Source organism: Nipponia nippon, unplaced genomic scaffold, assembly GCF_047370975.1.
Source record: "Nipponia nippon isolate SJK-2023a ecotype South Korea unplaced genomic scaffold, ASM4737097v1 scaffold_6, whole genome shotgun sequence".
NCBI classification, from domain to species: Eukaryota; Metazoa; Chordata; class Aves; order Pelecaniformes; family Threskiornithidae; genus Nipponia; species Nipponia nippon.
The window spans coordinates 42,219,867-42,239,516 of record NW_028262380.1 but is presented as its reverse complement, the minus strand read 5'-3'; the positions used below and the strand labels follow the sequence as shown (position 1 = coordinate 42,239,516).

Sequence of the window (19,650 nt, the reverse complement as noted above, 5' to 3'; positions counted from 1 at the left end):
GGCCCTCAGCTCAATTCCTGCATCTTCATTTTTTCCTAACTTGGCAGCTAATGCAATCACCCTGTGGCCAAATTAGGAATAACAGACTACTGCCTTCATCTGGTGTAAAAAAAGGGATGTAAAGAACCGATTATAGCTAACCTTGCAATACACAGTGATCCTTGGCAGTGAAGCCTGTATACATGTGTAAGTAGGAAGAAGAGACAGGAATGCAGAACTGGGTTAAGTTTCTTCCTTCTCCTCTTACTGAAAATCTTGGATTCTCCTCTATACAGTTGTCTAAGAGCAGGGAGAAGAGTTAACCACTGAGTATAGTTGCAGCCTGGTAGGCCACTCTTCATGACAGCTGTAGGACCAAGACAGCAAGGCACTCCTATTTACAAGGGAGGTCTGTCAGTCTATGCATGTACAGATAATCTTTTCCCATAGGTTTCTGCATACTTTCTGCTTTGCAAGCAAAATGTATCTGGCTTACTTGTTCTTAGGTAAAGCCTCAGTGTCTGTTGAATTTGCTGATAATTTGCCCTCCAGAAGCTCAATGGTGCAACAGTGTACCAGAAGCTACGCAGGATGGGTGTGATGTAGTGCTGTAGTTTTGCTGAAGTGTGAGAGGGGTTGGCCTTGCTTCCCTACGAGGCTACCGCACCGAAGCACTGGAAATGTCTGCATAATCTAACATGTAATTATGAACATTGGCAAGCTGTCTTCTGACAAGATCCGAGCAAATGTTCAAGCCATGAGTGTTGATAATGTAACTCCTCTGCAATCTATTCAGCTGTGCTACTGTGTAGGTCACCATTAAAATAGTTCAGTAATATAGGAGAGAGGTAAAGTTTGGGTAAGCCCTTTAGCCCTACGCAGTCATATAAAGTCTAGACTCATCTGTTAAGGATGCTGATTGCCACCATGGCTTCATCAAAAATAAACACTTTCAGTTTTTAATAAAATGATTTTTTTTTGGGATGGAATGACTAGTTGGAAAGTATACAGTTTATTTGGGGGTGTGGGGATGTTATTTGTAAGATGTTGGCTAAAGTGTTTCATTGAAAGTTTGTAAGGTCAAAAATGCTGACATGAATAATGGAGAAGTCAAACCAATTGTTAACAGGCTGAGTCCAGAAGGAAGAAATAAATGGTAAATGATCTTCGTAACAAAAACTCATGAGCAGAATCCCTGGAGGGGACTGTGGAAGTATTTCCATTTTCCACTTATATTGTTTGTTTATAGATAGGACTGTGGTATATGTTTTCATCTGAAAATTTCAGGCCTGGCTGCTTTATATGCAGTGGAAAGTTTGAGAGAAGGAAGGGAGACACATGGTCAGCACTCCTGCACATTCAAGAAATCTAACTTTTGAACAGTGTTTAGTTATGGCAAAGACATAGCAGAATAAATCCTTGCAGTGCCTGTATGTACAATAAGTGGAAGATAAAAAAAACCTTTGTACGGTGGTTGCTAGAAGGGAGTGAGAAGCATCTGAAGTCAATCAAATGGTGATAAATCAAGAGAGTTAATGACTCAGCTAAGTGGCTTTAAGACTATTAAGTAAACCTGGACTGAAATGATCCCTGGTATAATTAGAGAGGCTGCACTGAAATTGAGCAAAAGGGGAATCCGGCCCTGAGCCTGGAGAGCATCACGCTCTTCAGATTTCTAGGAGATTGTGGAAAAGAACCAAAATAATTACTGGGGGGTAGTAGGTGGATCTGTAAAGAGAAATCTTAAGAGCTTCAGCTGGTTAAGCCCATTTGTAGGAAGACTATGGTATGGGAGCACTATCTTAAACTGAATTACACAAAACACAGATTTGTCCCAATAACTGATGTTTTGGCTAAGTCAGTGGATTGGAGACAAGTGAGCTTAACTGACTAGAACATACTCCCACTCACTCGCTGTGCTTGGTCCGTATGCCTGAGTTGGGTCTGCTTTAAGGACGCCATTCAGGAAGCTGTGCAGTCAGGCTCTTGTGAGTGGGACAAGTGCACCCCATCATCGGTGAAATGTCACTGAGGTGCTCAGGGACCAAACAGGCTGCTGGGGACAAGGAGAGAAGGTGGTTTGTCTGAAGATTATAATTTCTGGTTACAATCCCTGTGCGTGGTGCAAGCAGTATTTAGGGTAACTTGGGGATGCCGATAGGAAAGAATAACTGTACCAAGGTACGTTTGGTTAGCAGCTTTGAAAATGCTAGCAACACCAAGATTGCGCCTACTTGCCTTTTTAGGGACTTAAACATGGTATAGAAAACCATCAAATCACAGGTCAGAGGCTTTCTCTAACACTGTATCTTGTCAAGAAAGCCCTTATATGTCATTTGAAGATCTCCCAATTTGAGGATCCGCGGGAAGTTCAGTAAAATGTGGCTTTAAGTCACCAAGTCATTAGAGTTCATAATTCCTAAGATATTAAAAGAACAAAAAGGAGAACAACATTTAGGTCAATGAATAGACTTCCTCTCATTCACACTACAGTAGCAAGCTTAATTAACTGGGTGTTTAATGTCATTTGCAAACATCATCATATAGACTCTGCTCAGTTGTGCATCTGTTTTGTCAGTGCCAAGGCAATACCCAGGATTCAGCTGATCTCTCTCTCTGCAGTGCTCCTATGCAGTAATCTTAAATTCTTTGATTTGCAGGCTAAGGCATTCTGATTGACATCTCTACCCTCTGCCTGTCTGCTCCCTTTCGGGGCGGTGGGGAGGAGAGGCACTTGGCAGTGCCTGGGGCAGAGCGGAGGGGAGAGGCTGGATTCGCAGGGTCTGTTCTCCGCTCCGCTGCTGACTCCCACTTTTGGGTTCTTGATCTCCAAAGGAGTCCCAGTTCACACCCCCATTTGACTCTCTAAACAGTATCAGAGAAAACCTGATATGCTCTTAAAGTACATTTATGTAGGGAGAGCCAGTCGTTGCTGCCTGCAGGCTAGATACTGACTTTAAATACAGCCCCAAGCAAGTGAAACGCTGTGCTCCTCAGGAAGCACTGACCCCCAAACACACCTCCACAACACAATCTTCCCCCATTTACTTTCTACCCTGGAGGCCAGTACCTTGATGGTGGCTTATATCAGCAACATATTACTGCTTTCTATTGCTTTGGTTTCAGCTACTCTGCACCTTCTAGTGAAGGTGACATCTGCCCATGCCCCTTGCTTCTTGCTTTACAAAACAAAGTAGTACATGCAATATTGTGTTGGTCCTGGGCTATTTTGTTATTGCTTATGTGAAAAAGCTGTGCACAGCTCCAGTGCTGGAGTTAAGAGTTTACGGTAAAATTCCTCATAAAATGAGCAAAGAAAATAAGAGCAGAAAGAGCTGGGTTTGTTTAAAGTAGCGCAAGGAAGCCTGCCCTCTCAGTAGTAACACTGCCTTGGCTTTGTCTAACCTAATGCTTGCACTGATAATGAATTAATTTTCCTACCGCAGACAAGGTCATAGTGATCAAGTGACTTAAATGGGTTTATAATCCTGGGTACGCTGACTCCTCATGCTTAATTTTTATTCTAGGCAATTTCTTCATGAAAAATCAATAGTCAAACTCGCACTGTAGATGACTTGAGATTTTTAGGAATATAGATGAATCCGTTTGGTGTATTTTTAAGAAATTTGCCAAAAAACAAGTTACTGGGGACATCACTCGCCCCCCAGTTCACCACTCCTCACATCAACTGTTGATATAGATGTGGTTGAGGCCCACATTTTAGCTTCAGGGCCTAATAAAAAGTTTTAACGAGTGGAAGGACCAGTACAAAATGTGGGAGATACTCACAACTGCATGGCCATATGCAAATCTTCTCTGGCAACATGAAATAAAGATGTGTCTTTATTAGCATAGAAACTCACTCCAGTTGAATGAGCCTGTTGTACCACAGTTTGCTTCCTTGTTTGGCCCTTCTGTTGTTGAGAATGCCTAGTAAAAGCATCTGCAGCACAAATGGCTTGCATGTCTTGCTCCTTTCACAAATGTTTTCCTTAGAGGAAGACTGATTAGAGACCTCATTCTAGTGATTAAATAAGACTTAAATATTTAAATCCCTCTTATCTTGCAAATAATCCAAACAATCCAGGTATTTAATTTGTGTGTTTTCACCTATAACTTAAGTACAAGCAGAAATTTATGTTCTGAAAAGTTAGAAGAGGGGGCAATCCTTCCTGAAATGACCAATTCGCTTCCATGTACCATTTTATGAAAGTTGTTATTGAGGGGATGGGCACATATGCAATCTATCACAGGTCAAACTGAGGGTGGTGTAAATTTGTTTCTGATACTATGTGCATGTAGGTGGTTCTGTTTTGTCAATGCTGTATGGTAAAATTATCTCCTAATTTAGCTTCTTGTAGCTGGTTTGTCTGCCCATACTTCGAGTATTTTATAGGACTAAAAGTCTCTTACTTTTTTAAGTATCTGAGAAGTTTAAGATAGTTGTATAACAAGCTTATCTAAATAAGCAATTAGAATTTTGGTGCAAGACAAGGAGGGAAGTGCATGAAAATCAGTGTGTGACCAGCAGAAGAGAATATTCCCATCCATTCAATTGAATTGATTGTCACTGTATTCCTTCCTCACTCTCTCTTCATCGGCTAGAAAAAAAGGCAAAAGGTAATGGTGCAGGAAAGAGTTAAAACACTGCTTTTGCTACGCTGTAATTGATTTTGCCGTATCATCTTATACGGCTAACTTGTTAGCACTGTGATAAAAACATGAAGGTGGGTTGCAAAGAAGAAACTGTTGTTTCTGTATGGCAAAGGCATGAGAGTTGTGGGCCAAATGGGCAAGTAAGGAACAGACATCATTAAATATTTTGGCACAGTGCGCAGTGCAATAGGAGAGAGCAAATACGCAGAATTAGGAAGAGCCTTGAAAACAGGAGAACAAGTTTTGAACTTTATATAACTGGAAAAGGGGAGCAATGGTGTGAACGCAAATGGAGTGGCACTTAAAACAGCGGGGACTGGGGAAAACAGCACTGTGGAAACTGCGGTTAGTTTGACCTCTATGGAGGGAAGTTAAAAGAGAGTCAGGCTCGTATGCAGGAAGTTTTGGCAGTAAAAATGTGAGTTTTAGATACATACCAAATACTTGGATATTTGTGTTCTGGATGCCTGAGGAGAGTGGGTCAGGGATGTCAAAGATGCATGCACTTGGGTGGCAGGAAGGTCAATGATCTTATCAGAAACGAGAGAATATCTACAGTAGGGGGAGTGTAAGAGGAAAGATAAGTGTCAAATAAGGCCAGACTGGTTATAGTTAGAGCGAGGCCCTAACAAGATTGTGTTTGAGACACAGCTGAAATGAGGAACAGTAGGATTGGAAAAGTAATTCTTCAAGTGATCATCTATGAGGAATGCAGGGAGATAAGTATGAGGTGCCTTAGAGTAACGCTCTGCGGTACTGTTTGAAGTCACATCTTCAGTGTTTGGGTCTTTCACCTCTGTCTGAGAGTCAAAAATCTTCTCATGATTTGTGTTCACTATGATGTCATCACGGTCAAAGCTAGTCACCGGACTAAATATGCATGAAGAAACAAAGACTGCAGGTAGACCTCAATATGTGTAAACCATAGTGATGACAGTAAAGGATATATATTGGCACTCTTTTCCCCATTTATATCGCAAGCCCCAAAGAACTTAGACCGTTCCTGAAAGCCACAGGGCACAGCACTGCTGTAGTGTTCAAAGGAGGAGGTGTTTTGAAGAAATCACATCATTCATCAAGATTTTGTCTTGATTCTTGCTGAAACAAGTTTAATTCAAAATGATAATTCATTGTTGTTGTATGGAGTGTTTTGTTTTTTTTTTTTTTTTTTTTTTTTCTATGAGGTTGGTGGCATTTATTTCCTGGTAGTATGTATTTTGTTTGCAATCTTTAAACTTCATTAGTTTGCCACAGATTTTGCCATTATACTGCAATACCATCTACCTTTGCTTATAAAATGAATTTTTGGTAGACTGATTTGCTTATTTTCCTAAATGGTGGTGAATAGGGAAATTAAATGAGTTAACATATTCAACTCTGGTTAGGTCACTGGACTTCAAAAAGAGCCTCAACTAGCTTCAGTCAATTGGTTGGGTTAGACAAGCATGCAGATGTTACATTCATCAAGAAATAACTTTAGCTAAATGCACAGAGGGGTTTTTTTGCAGATTTTTTTTTTAATGCTAGTATTACAGTATCTAAGACACTAGAAATTCATCCAGCTTTAGGGAGATAGCATAAAAACTTTCATACTAAAAAACCTGATAGTCTGTTATGCCTGAAACTGCAAGTCTGCTGGTGGTCATGCAGGTTGTTTCATGAAGTCTGCTGGTGGTCATGCAGGTTGTTTCATGAAGTCTGCTGGTGGTCATGCAGGTTGTTTCATGAAGTGTGACCCAATACTGTACGATAATGAGTCCATCCTAATTGAAACTTGATGATCCTAAGGGGAAAAAAATGAATGCAGTGTATTCATGCACTGTAGATCTTATTTCTAACCTTTTGGGCTCCTTGCAGAGGATCAGAATTGCAGTATTGTTGCAATGTTTTTCAGTACAGCTTCTGTAAATGAATCTCATGTTCAACACCAAAGCATTTGTCCTGGCAAGCTACACTTCTTAAAATAGCATCTTGGAACTGTTTTGATGATTTTGCCTGTAGTGGGAGCAGAGATGATAAGCACCATATATCTCAAAACCAAATTATTTGTGGAATGTCTGGCATAACGAATACAAGAACCTAGCTAAAAAGAACATTTTAAAGAAAGACACTTCTTACAAAATAAAATTTAACAATACTTCCAAGCATGAGGAAACAACCAGCCAGTTAACATCTGCAGAATCATTTTTCCTCCCCTCTAAATTCTGCCTATCTTCCCAAAGTGCAATGCAAAATGTGGATAGGTTAAAAGTTGACCCGTGTCCTAAACAGAAAGTGGGATGGAAGAATGCAACAATAAAGGGAAGAAGGTAATGCCCCAGGTATTATGAAGAGGAACACAAAACTTCTGACAGTAAGGCTAAGAACTGGAAAGATTGTTTGAAGCAGAGGAAGAACAAGAGAGGAGATATGAAAAAGGTGAGGAATGCAGGTAGAAGCTATTAGTTTTTGTGCCATTGAAATGGATACTTTATTTGGATGCCTACCTTTTTTTTTTTTTTTTTTTTTTTTTTTTTTTTCAAAAATATGGTGGTGCAAAGTCAGGGGCTTGGCTTTTTGCATGCTAAAAGTCAGAAAAGATACATCAAATGTCATTTAGGATCTTCATTTGTCTTCAACCCTGTTTTCATTGTTATCTTCTTTCAAAAAATTTCTTCTTCCAAAAGATTTCTGTCAACTTTACTGTATTTTAAACATCTTCACAATATGTTGAATGATACTTAAATTTTAAAAAATTGGGATGAAGGAATGAATTAATGTAGTGTAATAAATCTAGTTTTGTAAGTTAAGCTTAGAGGGCTGCTGCTCTGTTTTACACCTGCAAGTTGCTATAAAAGTATTAATCTTTAAAATAATTGTCAAGTTATTTTAATTATCTCTAAGTTATCCTAGGGACAAAACAATTTCACCACCATGGAGGAAAAAAAAAAATCTCACCAGTGGTATTTAATATTTCTATATTTATATGAGGCTTTTTCAGAGTTTATTGGAGAGATGAGGGTATGACAAAGAAGAAACTCTTCATTAAAAGCACCCTGTTGCCATCATCTGTGATATTGACTGATCAAGTTCGGTCTCTGAAAATTGGGGAAAAGCTGAAAACACCATATAAATAAGTTTTGGGTTATGGTGTGGTTTTTTTCTGGTTTTGTTTGTTTGTTTTCTGTGTTTTTTTTTTTTTATATGTAAATGTTTCCTATGATTAATAAGTTTTCTTAAAGATGTTATGGTGCTCCAAAAAATCCCACAACTAAGTAGCACTGAATGTTTGCTTTGAAGCTGGAACAGAATGTTTTCTAACACTAAACTTAAGAAGGAAAGAAAAGATGAGGCAATTATATTCTAAAGACCGCATACTAAACCCAAACTTTGTCTCAGACAAGGTTAAGATGTGTCTATGTGTGGTAAAATGTTATCTTGCTTATTGTTTTTAATTGTTTCTGTAGCATGTAAATTGAGAGTGTAATTAGATACCAGTTGCATAATTTTTTTCATTGTTATTAAAAGGATATATGTGAATGTATGTGGTAATTCTGTAGTGTTTAACATCCAGATTTCTTACTGTCATGGGAAGCATCATGTTTTTGCTTCATAACCAGACAGTGTATGTTTTCAATGAAATCTTATTTAGGAAAGTATAACACATTCATCCTTGATATTTAAGCAAATTCGCATTGCAGAATGATTAATAGCATTCAGCCTTTTCATACACTTCTAATTTTTCAGGGGACATAATTGGATGCAAATTGGCCAGTGTTAATCATTAGATACCACTAATTAAAAACAGAAGCTGTAGGTAATGGTATGATTATTGGTAGAAATAAATGAAGCAGATCAGGTAATACTTTTCTTCAGGGACTCATGACTTGTGCCTGAGCCTCATTAAATTCCAACATGTGAAGGTGCCCTGCTGGTAGAGGCTGCAGGAGAGATGTATTTATAAATAACTTAAAAGTAACATAGGAGGGCAGTGCCTGAAAAAAGAGGTGGGGAACATTCCTGTAGCTCAAGGACTCAGCAGTTTAATAAATTAGGAACTTTAAAAAAGCAATTTAATTAGGTGGAAACTGGTTTTGCATAATGAAAAGCTGGTTGAAAGAGAAACTAAGGACATTTCTTTTCTGACCCTGTTTCTGAAGCATACCGAAATGCCATGTTCTGAAAATTCAGTGAGTATTTTTTAAACCCAAACAATTCATTTCATACTTTGTCTTTTAGAACTGACTGTGATGTTAGATGATTTGTATACTGAGTAAAGGTGGAGGCTCACTGGAAAAACTGTGATCATGAAACCAAATTGATCAGTGTTTTGTGTGTACATTCAGAGGAGATAATTTCCTCATGCAGAATCTTCTGACTTAGCTTTTAAATTACTTTTAAAATACACTGACAGCCTATTAAGCCTTTCAGTCCAGTAATTTTTTGCATCATAATCACCTAAGTTTATCAGGATTAAATGTTAGTAATAACTACCTTTAAGGGATTCATACAGTGAAGGAAAACACCATTTAAATGATTCAAAATACTGATACCAAATAAAAGATATCAATAGCAGGTACTGCATACTTGTCAATCTTTTGGACAGAATTAGTGAACTTGTTTTTTTGGGGAGTGAGGAGAGCCATGAATGACAGCCTCTTCATTTTCATTAGACTCCTATTCCCCACCAATGCGATGTTCATCAGTGATGTAGGCAGCAACCGGGAGCTGGGATCCCTGTTTTCTGGGAACACGCAGATTGTGTGCTGCTTCAGCCCAGCAGCTTTGCTCTGGCACTGCTACTCTGGAGAAGGGAAGGGACAAGCATGACCTGACCATGGTCTTGCCTGTCCCACGGCTGGAGTGAAGGACCTGTGCAGAGGGCAGTGCCCCAGCTCTTCGGAGGCAGAAACTGAGGAGCTCCAGCAACCAGAATCGGGACCTAAGCTTACTGCTGTGCATACTGCAGTTTTACACACCTGTACCACATTTAATCGTTTTGATAATGGCTGCTATTATACATGCTTAGAATTGCAACTACTGCTCTGGTATCAATATATTACCACCATTCATCCATAAGCATAAATGATGGCTTCAGCATAAAAAGTTAGACTGAAAATAGGTATTTTAAATTTGATTGTTACAGTTTTAATGGCATAAAGTTTATTGTATCCAGTCAGTTTATTATCTACACAAATAGCTTTCTTTTTCAGTGCCACATTCTTATGCCTGAAAGAAGTATTTTTATATTGCAGGATTCCCATCAGATCTGAACAAAGATTGGGTTAGTGCCAGCGGTACGAGAAAATATGCACAAAAGAATATAAATGTAAGTACAGTTCCTAGGACTAGTATCAAATCACAAAAGGATATTTTTACACTGCATAGCTGCTGGATTCACAAAATAGAGGCCCTCAGAAATACAACTGTCTGCATACTACTGTACCTGGTCTCAAAACAGTGGGAGAGTGTGACAAGGAAAGTCCAAGCCAATAAGGCTTGTTTGAGTAACCTTGCTTCTAACACGTGAAGTTCATCTGAAGTGAATTAAATTTTACTGAACTGTATGGGTATATGACTTTTTAAAATATGGCTTTTTATATATGAATGTGAAGCCTAGCAAATACATCCTCAAGATGTTTTTAAGAGACAATTCTGTCCTCTGAAATAGTCAGTGAAGCAAATAGACTGAAAATTCTGCATTTGAATTGCCAATTGTAAATCCAAAGTCTAAACATTCTTCTAAAATAAGACGTGTCTGAAAGGAAAAGAATGTGCTCAGTGGGACACTAACAGAAAAATTGGAAAGTGTATGTGTGTGTGTGTGTGTGTGTGTATATAGGTGTATTGGGTGAGTGAGAGAGAAGATACTTGCCTACTGCAATATTACAAAGTAAGTACTCTTATTTCAAATTACATCTTCCATCTGCATCTATTTCATGGAAAACAAGAAATACAGGATCATTTATTGGCAGCCATCTTCAGAATGGTCTGGGAATTACCAGGAGCCACAAGTGAGCATGAACCGAGAGTATCACGCAAACATCCGAGGGGGCTGTACGTAGGTGAGGTTTTAGCTACATGGGGGTGGTATCCTGTTTTGGCCTGAGCGCTGTGAAAGCAATGGACTGATTAGGGAGAGCTGAGAGAGGAGGAGAGCAGTAAAAATGATCAGAGGTTGGGAAGACATCACTGGCCTTGAAAGACTAAATGTGTTGGGGTAGGATGTACTCTAGTGAAAAGAAGAGGGAACAGGTGGAGGTCTTTAAGTCTTCAGGTGCTTACAGGGTTGTGACAAAGAAATAGTAGATAATTTGTTCTCTGATTCATGGTGCATATACCAACTAGTGGATTTGCACTTTCACAAGGATGATTAGATGATAGCAAAACCCTTTTTCAAGTGAAGAGTTAAAATAGACTGTTCTCCTGCTGTGGAGATCTTTAGGAGCAGGTTGCATCTTTAAGGAATGACATAGATATAACTGAATCTGTATTTGGGCAAGGGACTAAATTAGGTCAGCCTGTGACAGCTTGGCTATTGATAGTCTTTGTGACATCGGGAAGTAGTTTGGAAAAATGACTGTGGCAACCTGCACAAAAAAATTAATCCCCCTCTTGGATTAGGTAACTGTTATTTCTAATTTGATTATTGGAGTTCTATTTAACACTTTAACTTCTCTATAAATATATATATTTTTAATAAACATATAGAATATATAATTTTAAAAAAGCGTGCTAAAATTCCAAGCTCTGCACAGGGAGCCAACCAGTGCCATAGTGAAAAATATGGCCCTGCTTTACTTGTCTCTTTTGTGTTATTTTAACCATTTATTAATATTTCTTGCTCATTCTGTCTATATAAATACAAGTAAGTGTACTGGTACTATGAAATCATTGATAATACCAGAGGATACTTAATATTGCAAATACATGAGCTACAAGGAGATGTTAATTGTTTCACACTACTGTGGTATTTATGTAATGCCTCTTTATACTAAATACATTACAAATTCAGAGCCTCGTGCTGTTGAGGTAGCTCAGGGGTCCATGCTATGGCTGTAGGCTGGGGGCAGCATGAGGTGTGTGAATGGGGTGGTTGCAGCAGGGGTTTGTGTGAGACGGTGCTCTGCCATCCCAAAAAAAGCTGGTTCTGCTGCCTGGGCTTGCTGCTTCCAGGGGTGTGTTGGAGGGAAGAGTGGCACCTTGGTTGTGTGCGCTCGGGCTCAGGGAGAAGCTGGTCACAGTGCGTGAGCATATGCAACCATGAAAGGATATCTGTCGGAGTTACCCTTCTAGAAACATGTGCATGCTGCGTTTGATACGTTTGTGCCAAACTGTGGGGGGCACCTTGCTGGCAGATACTTCTGTTTCATCCAGAAGTACCTTGGCAGCTTCTGCTTTGTGTGCTGCAGTTACCGTTAGATACTGTGAGTTGAAGAGTTGCCAAATACTCCTCCTACCCAGACTGTGTATGCTGCCTTGTGTCAAAAAAATCTGACCCAGGCACAACCATGATTTCTTTTCCCTGACTGCACAAGTAGAAAGAAAAATTATTTCAGATTTTGCTCTGAGATGAGTTCCAGCAATCAGGAGTGTGGTGGTAGCCCAGAGGATGGGCCCGCTGGCTGCCTTAGCTTCTGCCAGTGGCATTGTGGCAGACCCCAGTGAGGAGAAGGGTGCTGGGCTCTCATTCCAGGGTTAGCCACTCTAAGGAACTATTCCCCATGTTCAATCATTCAGTGCAGATCAACATTAAGGACAGCTATGCCAAGTGCCACTGGCATGGCAGTGTCTATTCTGGGCAATAATGGACACACCTTTCAATTTTTTTTCACCTTCTCTCAGCACAGAGTGAGTGCTGGTGCAGGTGCTGTGCCAATGGCGACTGTGATTTGATTCTTCTTTGCAGTAGGTTCCACCCAAGTGTCCTTCACCCATACGGCTCTGGGTTCTGCTTTGCTGTGCAAAGGAGCAAATTAGAGGTCTGTTAGCCTGTCCTGGGCAATGGACATGTTATAGCAATGCGAAAGATGTGTATAGCATAGTCTGACAACAAGGCCTGCTAGAAGATTGTGCCACAGAGAGAACACCAAACTAGCAAGGAACCATTAACACACAAAAAAAGCAGAAAATTCTGTCCTCTTCATTCCTTCCAGCAAGCCTGTCAGTTAAGCCCTGTCCATAGGCAGCTTTCTCTGTCTATGAAGACAATCAGTTTTCACTCTAATTTTCATTCCAAGGTAAGGACAATAAGTAAACATGCACTGTCGAAGTGATACTGATCAGTTGTTCAGCATGCAAATTCAATGCTGTCAATGTGATATAGTATTTCAGGTCTAAACAAAACTGTTGGCGTGTTTTATATTTACACAGTCAGTGTAACAGCTGTCACTTTGCAGGTGACTGTCTAAAGCTAAACAGGCTAATGAGTCAATCCGTCATCATCATTAGAAATCAATGGAAAGGCTTCCATTGGGTTAGTGAATAGCCTCATCAACTGTCATTGTAGCAGACTTTCTTGACCTGTGCATTCAGAGAAGCAAAATAATGAGCACTGATAGAACTCCTTCAAACGCATCTGGACTGAGTGGAACGGGTCCCATTTTACTAAAGATTTACCAGATGGAAAATGAAGATTCTGGATGCCTTCTCTGAAACTCTCCCTGTACCAAGCTGGGAAATGTTTTTTCTTACTTTTTTCTCCCCAGTGACATGTACTTCCTCAGACAACTTTTTTCTTTTAAGTACAGTGCTTAGTGTTCAGTTTTCACAGAAATCTTGGGGGGGGGAAGCAAGTAGTAGCTCCTTATGTTGAGAGATAATGAGGAAGGTGGACAAACTCATGTGTTCAGTTTTCCAAGCAGGATCATAGGTAAATTCCACACTAACTGTATGAGGAGTTCATAAGCCTATTTTACCTGTCCTTGCTCTGGGTTATAGCACTGGTGAACACAACCACTATTGAGTCCTTGTGACTGTCACCCAGTCTGTGTTTCCAATCTCTTTCTTGTATGACATATGACTCTCTAATAAAAAATTAATATGAATTAATTAATACTTATTTTTGTACTCTGGGTTTTATGGATGATGACTAACATTCACTAAAGTTTATTTGTTGATGGTTTCTAGAATGGATGGCCAATTTCATGTCAGCTGCGCCTTTACACTGAGTAAGGCAGTATTCTCTTTCTTGAAGGTCAGCAGCTTGTACTATCTTGCACGCTCAACATCTTTGAGTTTTTCTGTAGAAAACTGCAGTGGCAATGTCGTGGCATGAAACATTTAATCCTGCTTGGATATGATGCATGCATTTACACACTTTGTCATTCTTGCTTAACATGCATGAAGGTGTGTTACATGTGGCAGTATCATAAAGGGCCTACCTTGTCTTGTTAAGACCTAAAAATTGACGGATGTTGTTCAGTAGGAGGTCTGATTGAATTCTTCATGCACTGGGCAGAGGTTTTATTTTCATTTTGTGAATTGTTAGAAGCATCCACTTTCTTGAGCTTGTACCGTTAGTGCTTCAATCACAGAATTTCAGACTTGTTCAGTCACAAGAAGGAAGAGAAAGACAGTGCCAGTGTCTTATGCCAGACATAATTTTTTCCTTCTTCTCCTTCCTCCTCCCACTTTCATCAACACTCTATCACAAGCTGCAGTGAAAGACTTTTTCTGGCATTGCAATGGCTGAGATCAAAGAAACTTCAGGAGCAAAAGAGCTGCGAAAAAGCACTAAAACCCTAAAGTGACCAGAAGCTGGCATCCTGGTGTGTGAATCCTGCAGGTCCTGTTTTTGGCTGGCTCTCTGCGTTATTCCTCTCTCCACCTAAACCAAGGAGAGGGAGAAAGAAGGAAGTGTGGTTCTTTTCCCCCCAGATTCTTGTTTTTAACATATTTGTAGTTGTATATTGTGACTGGTATGAATGTAAGTGCTGTCGGAGTTAAACCTGAAAGCATATATTAAAAGAGGAAAAAACATGGGGGAACAGAATGAAAGTGTCAAAATACGCCTTCCAGAAAATGCACCTAGCATGCCAATGTTAGGAGTCCACCAAATAACTTGAACCGACACAAAATGAGAGATTACTGATGATTAAACTGAAATCATATTAAGTGCAGAGGCTTGGATCTTTTGATATATTTTTTTCTGCAAATAATAATCTCAGTATTACACAATCTATAGCCCTTCCAATTTTGTGAAAATGTCATGCTTTTGAAGTGCAAATAGTGGCGATTGCTTTGCTTTATCCACAGTAATTAAAAGAGGGCTTCTTTGCCCTGCTGTATGTACATCCTCTATATTATCTTGCAGCAAATCTGTTTTACTGGAATAGCCTTGTAATTGGGAATCTGTGCTTATCTACCCCATGCCCTTCTTTCTTCTTTTTTGAAGACTGAAATATTTAATGTTTGATGTTGTTTCAGTGCATTGAAGTTTGTATCTATGGATAAATATGAGCCTGAATTTTCCAGCTTTAAAAAGTAGTTTTTTGAACTACACTGAACACTCATAACATTAAATTTACATCATTATTAAATACTCAATATATGCAGTCTTAATCAGCAGAAAGTGGGTACCCCAGGTGTCCTGTTCTGATTTCCAGTAAATTGCTGTTTAAGCTCCTGTAGATTTCATACGTTAGACAGATACGATAGCAAGTGAAATATTTTATGAGATTTTTAAGTAAATTTACTTCTTTCCTTTTCTTTTCTTTTCTTTTTTTTTTTTAAACAAAGCTTCCTTTCTTTTAGATGTCAGCAAAATTAAGTTAGCTGCATCTAATTTCAGATATAAGCCAGCATGGCCTATTTTCCATACAAATTTAATCCAGTGTAGTGTGCATTATCCATGACTCAGAACAGCATAACAAAAAAGCCATCAAAGGTTTCCATTATGAATAAAATAACTGCTAGATAAGATAAATATTCAAGACAGATGAGAGCAGAAATTAAAATTTTATAATTGGCCTTCTACAATTAAATTCTAAATTGAAAAAGAGTTTCTTCCAGTTCCATCTATTCTTCATAAACACCATTTGTTACATCTTTGTGTATCTTGAAGAGGGGGAAATATGTTTTTTTAAAAAGATGATTGTGATGCAAATTGCAGCCTGTAATGTGTGGTGCACAATACTGCTAAGAAAGAAGTTCATTAGAGGAAGAGTGGACAGCTCAGGGGGCTGCAGATGGGAGAAAAAGCCTTTTACTTGTGTTTCATTTTTGGGATGGGATCTGCTAATAGTGCAAGGCTAGTTATAAACTGGTTATGTGTTGATGATCTCACTTATTTTCAAGTGAGGACAAAAATCACCATCACTGTTATGGTCATCTTTTTCTCACTTATAAAAATGATCAGCACTGAGGATCTGGAGTGCTCTCTCCTGTCAATTCATTCAACTGGTTAGTGAGAGCAAACTCTTCTCCTGAATCCTTTCTTGCAGGGAGCATAGATTAATTAGTAATGCTAAATAAACATTACATGATGTCCTGTGTAGTCAGAAAGTCCCTTTGCTGTTTAAATGTTGAAAAAGGAAACAAGATCTTCTCAGCTCAGGTTCAAAGAGAAATACCAGTGATTGCGTGAATCCTAAAGCGGTGATGCTATGTTTTGTTTAGCTGGCTGTTTGCTATTGCATTTTTAAGGCTCGTATTCTTTCCTTCTTAGGTCCTGTGCATGCACAGAGCACAAATGATGGTTTCTAATGACCTCCATCTATTGACATAAATTCTGTAGTTTTGTGCTTTGCAATGGCAATTTTAGGGTTGAGTAAATCACGGGCATGAAACAATGTGAGTGGAAAAATAATTGGTACCTAAAGCAGTATATGGACATTTGGAATGGAGGCAGTCTTTAGAAAAAGGGGGACATGATGAGCAGGAGGGTTGCACACTGGAAAGGAATACAAGGAATCAGGGCCAGGGGGGTATATTAGGAGAAAAGTGAAGTTTCCCCCTTTCTGATCTAGTAGAAAATGATACTAGAAGACTAGATTACTAGGTAACTCTCTACCGTGGACAAGAAATGCAAAAATACGTGATCCAGTGCTAGAGCCATGAAACCCTCTTGCTTTACAATTTTCTAGAAAGCCTTACATTTTCACTTTTGCATAAGAGCTTTTCTATCTCTACCTCATCCATTACCCTCATCTCTTTCAGATATGGACAAGCTGGAAATATGGAATATGTATCAGAAAGCACTGATCATAGAGGAAAATTACAACCGTTGTAACTGTTGTACAACTGGAGTAAAATAATAAATACTGAATAAATAAATCAAAAAGCATGGGTGTTGTAGCTGGGAGTGAGACACACTAAAGGAGCTGTCTGAATTGTGATGTTCTCTTTGCATACTGTTTGGCTACGTCTGCCTGAGAATGTAGGTGCTTTTATGCAAAGATAAATGAAAACAGAGATTCTTAAGTTCTAGCAGGCAAGGAGAGCTTGCAATGTAAGCAAGGAGAGCTCGTAACGTAACTTACTCTGATTGCAGTCATGGTATGATTTTTCTCAGCAGCAACCCTTGCATAATGTATTGTTCCTAATTTCACACATTTACTTGGAGATAGGGGACACTAAAATAACAAAAATAATTTCCCTGTGGCTGATGTTTCTATTTCAGAAGGAAGCTGCGCTTTTTAGTGATATGAAAAAAAAGAAAAAACTTGCATACTCTTATCATTAGATGTATTTGTTTACTGAAAAATCTGTACATCAATGCTAATTAGTCATCTTTAATCACAGGCTAAATGACAAGGCAGTAAATTTCATTTTCATCATGATGGTGTTCCTGTTGTCATAAAGGAAAGGTCTCTTAATGAAATGTGATCACCTCAGAGAGCTGGTCTAGAGTGTCTCTCAGCAATGGCCAGCTCTTCACTGTGTGATGCTCCATGGAGTAAGAGGCAGTGAGGAACCCACTCTGCAGCTGGGGTGCTGTCAGCCCTGCTGTGACCCTGCTGGCTTTTGTGGGCCTGCCTCTGCTGCTGCAGTTACATTTCTGATTGTAATCGAGACATGGTCTTACTATGTATGTGGTTCACTAGAAGGCCTTTTGCAAGGACATTAACTAGCAGAAAGCAGAATTTTGCTGTGTTGGTTTTACAGCCCTTATGCTTGGTCTGGATTTTAATTTACATGAGATATAGCTTCCTTGAGATCATTTTTAAGATAGTGTAAATACAGGATTAGCTGAGAAGCAGAGATCTTTTCTCCTCACCAAGGAACATACTTAGAAGTGATCTCTCTGATATGAAAATGCAAGCATTTTTTTTTTTAAATGTAGCAAAGTGTACTCTCCTAGTAAAATACCCCTTATGAAAAGTCCTGTTTTGAAAGTACATACAAAATTCATGCATTTAAAGGTGTTTGAAGGATGAAAGTTTAATTACCTATTTCAAAAAATAAGTTTTCAGTCTATTTATCAGTCAGCTCTCTTAAAGATAGCTGAAGGGTTTTATTGGCACTTAGGGAAAGAAATCTTCAGTACTGGAACCCTCATGGAAACTGTCTGCTTGATGATGATTGCGCTGGAAAGTTGTTGGAGGCATTGAAGAAAAGAAGTTTACCTTGGAAACCATTTTGTACTAGCATCTATAGCAGGATAATTTTGAGTATGTAGAGATACTTCCTCTATGATTACCGACTTAATGGATTTTGTTGTTTTTAATATGTATCTTACTCTGTCTTACTGCTGATGCAGTCTTACTGCTTACATGAGAGAAGCTAAAGATCTCAAGAAAAATAGCTACCTTAGAGATTGCCATACTCTGAAAAAATAAAGTGGTTATGATATGGAGAAAGTAAGTTGTTCATTAAAAGGTTCTTTTTTTCTTTTCTCATTGTGAAGTTGACTTGAAAGAGTAATAAAATACAAGAGCTTAACTGTGTATTGTCTTGAGTACAACCATCTAGGCGTATTGTCAAAAAGTAAGTGCTAACCAGCGGATGCCTTGGCTGGAATAATCTGCAAATCCATGCTTGAGTGAACCCAGGAGCCCAAGGAATTAAAATAGTGAACCAGGTGCATTAACAATGACAGGCCATTGAAGAGAAACACATTATTATGTGTCAGTTTTGGGCTATCAAAATACGACGCTGAAAGTTAAGACTGCATTGAGGTTTAGGCTCATGCTGTGAATACAGAAGTCATAAATAGGTCTCTCCTGACGGTGGTTGTCTGGTATGTCACAAAAGTCATCAGCCGCCCCCGAGGAGCAAAGCAGGGAGCTTGCAGGGTTACGTGAGGTCTTGCCTTTTCAGCTGTGCAGCACTACATTAGCAGCTCTCCTTGTGGTGGTGAATAGTCTGTGGATGCCATAGCTTGCTGAGTTGATGCTGTTTGTCCATTGGAAAGAAGAGGCATGGAAACTTATAAATTGTTTAGGGATTTATATATTATTTCACCTAATCTATTGCAAAATGTGGGCTGATTTAGGATGATAAGAAGTGACACTAACGGCCAGTGTCTAAAACACATTGCTAAAATCATTACTTGTCATTACTTCTGTCAAGTGATGACAGTGGATTATTCATCCCTGCTCATTTGTAAAATTAATAAGTAAAAATTACTCTGCGTTCTTCCTCTCTGAATGATGACTGAGTTCGAGCTATCATTTTGAGGCTTCTAAGCAGTGAAAGAGAAACTTCTAAATGGGTCTGAGTAACTCAGTAGTATTGTGTGTGCAACTTACAAATGACCTTCAGAATGCAAGTGAGAATTACTGTATGATACTGCTTTTTTAGCTAATGACTCTTTTCCTCTTCCCCAATATAACCTTTCACAATTAGATCAGTCCCCAGTTAGAATACTGACAAAACACTTTCATATGCTTAAAGCTTAGAACGGCTAATATGTATAACAGCATTCGTTTAATCATGTAACTAAATAATTATATCCCCAAGAAACAGTCTGATGGGATGACATGTCAAAGAAGCCAGAAAGAACTTTTAAAATCTGCAGTGATTTAATTAAACACATTTAATATTTGCATATAGAGATTATATTATTTATAATTAACTTCCCAAATAATTTAT

General features: G+C 38.9%; 1 long non-coding RNA gene across 4 annotated transcripts in view; it reads left to right on the top strand.

Moving 5' to 3' along the window:
• The first annotated feature begins 6,792 nt into the window (after positions 1–6,792).
• Positions 6,793–19,650, top strand: part of LOC148051429 (uncharacterized) — a 153,475-nt gene continuing 140,617 nt past the window's right edge. For 3 of the 4 annotated variants that reach the window (XR_015700115.1, XR_015700114.1, XR_015700111.1), the window contains exons 1-2: positions 8,765–8,804; positions 9,870–9,943. This is a non-coding gene — a long non-coding RNA (uncharacterized LOC148051429). Of the gene's footprint in view, positions 7,054–8,764; positions 8,805–9,869; positions 9,944–19,650 lie in introns of those variants that run through there. The other variant, XR_015700112.1, reaches the window with a different exon arrangement.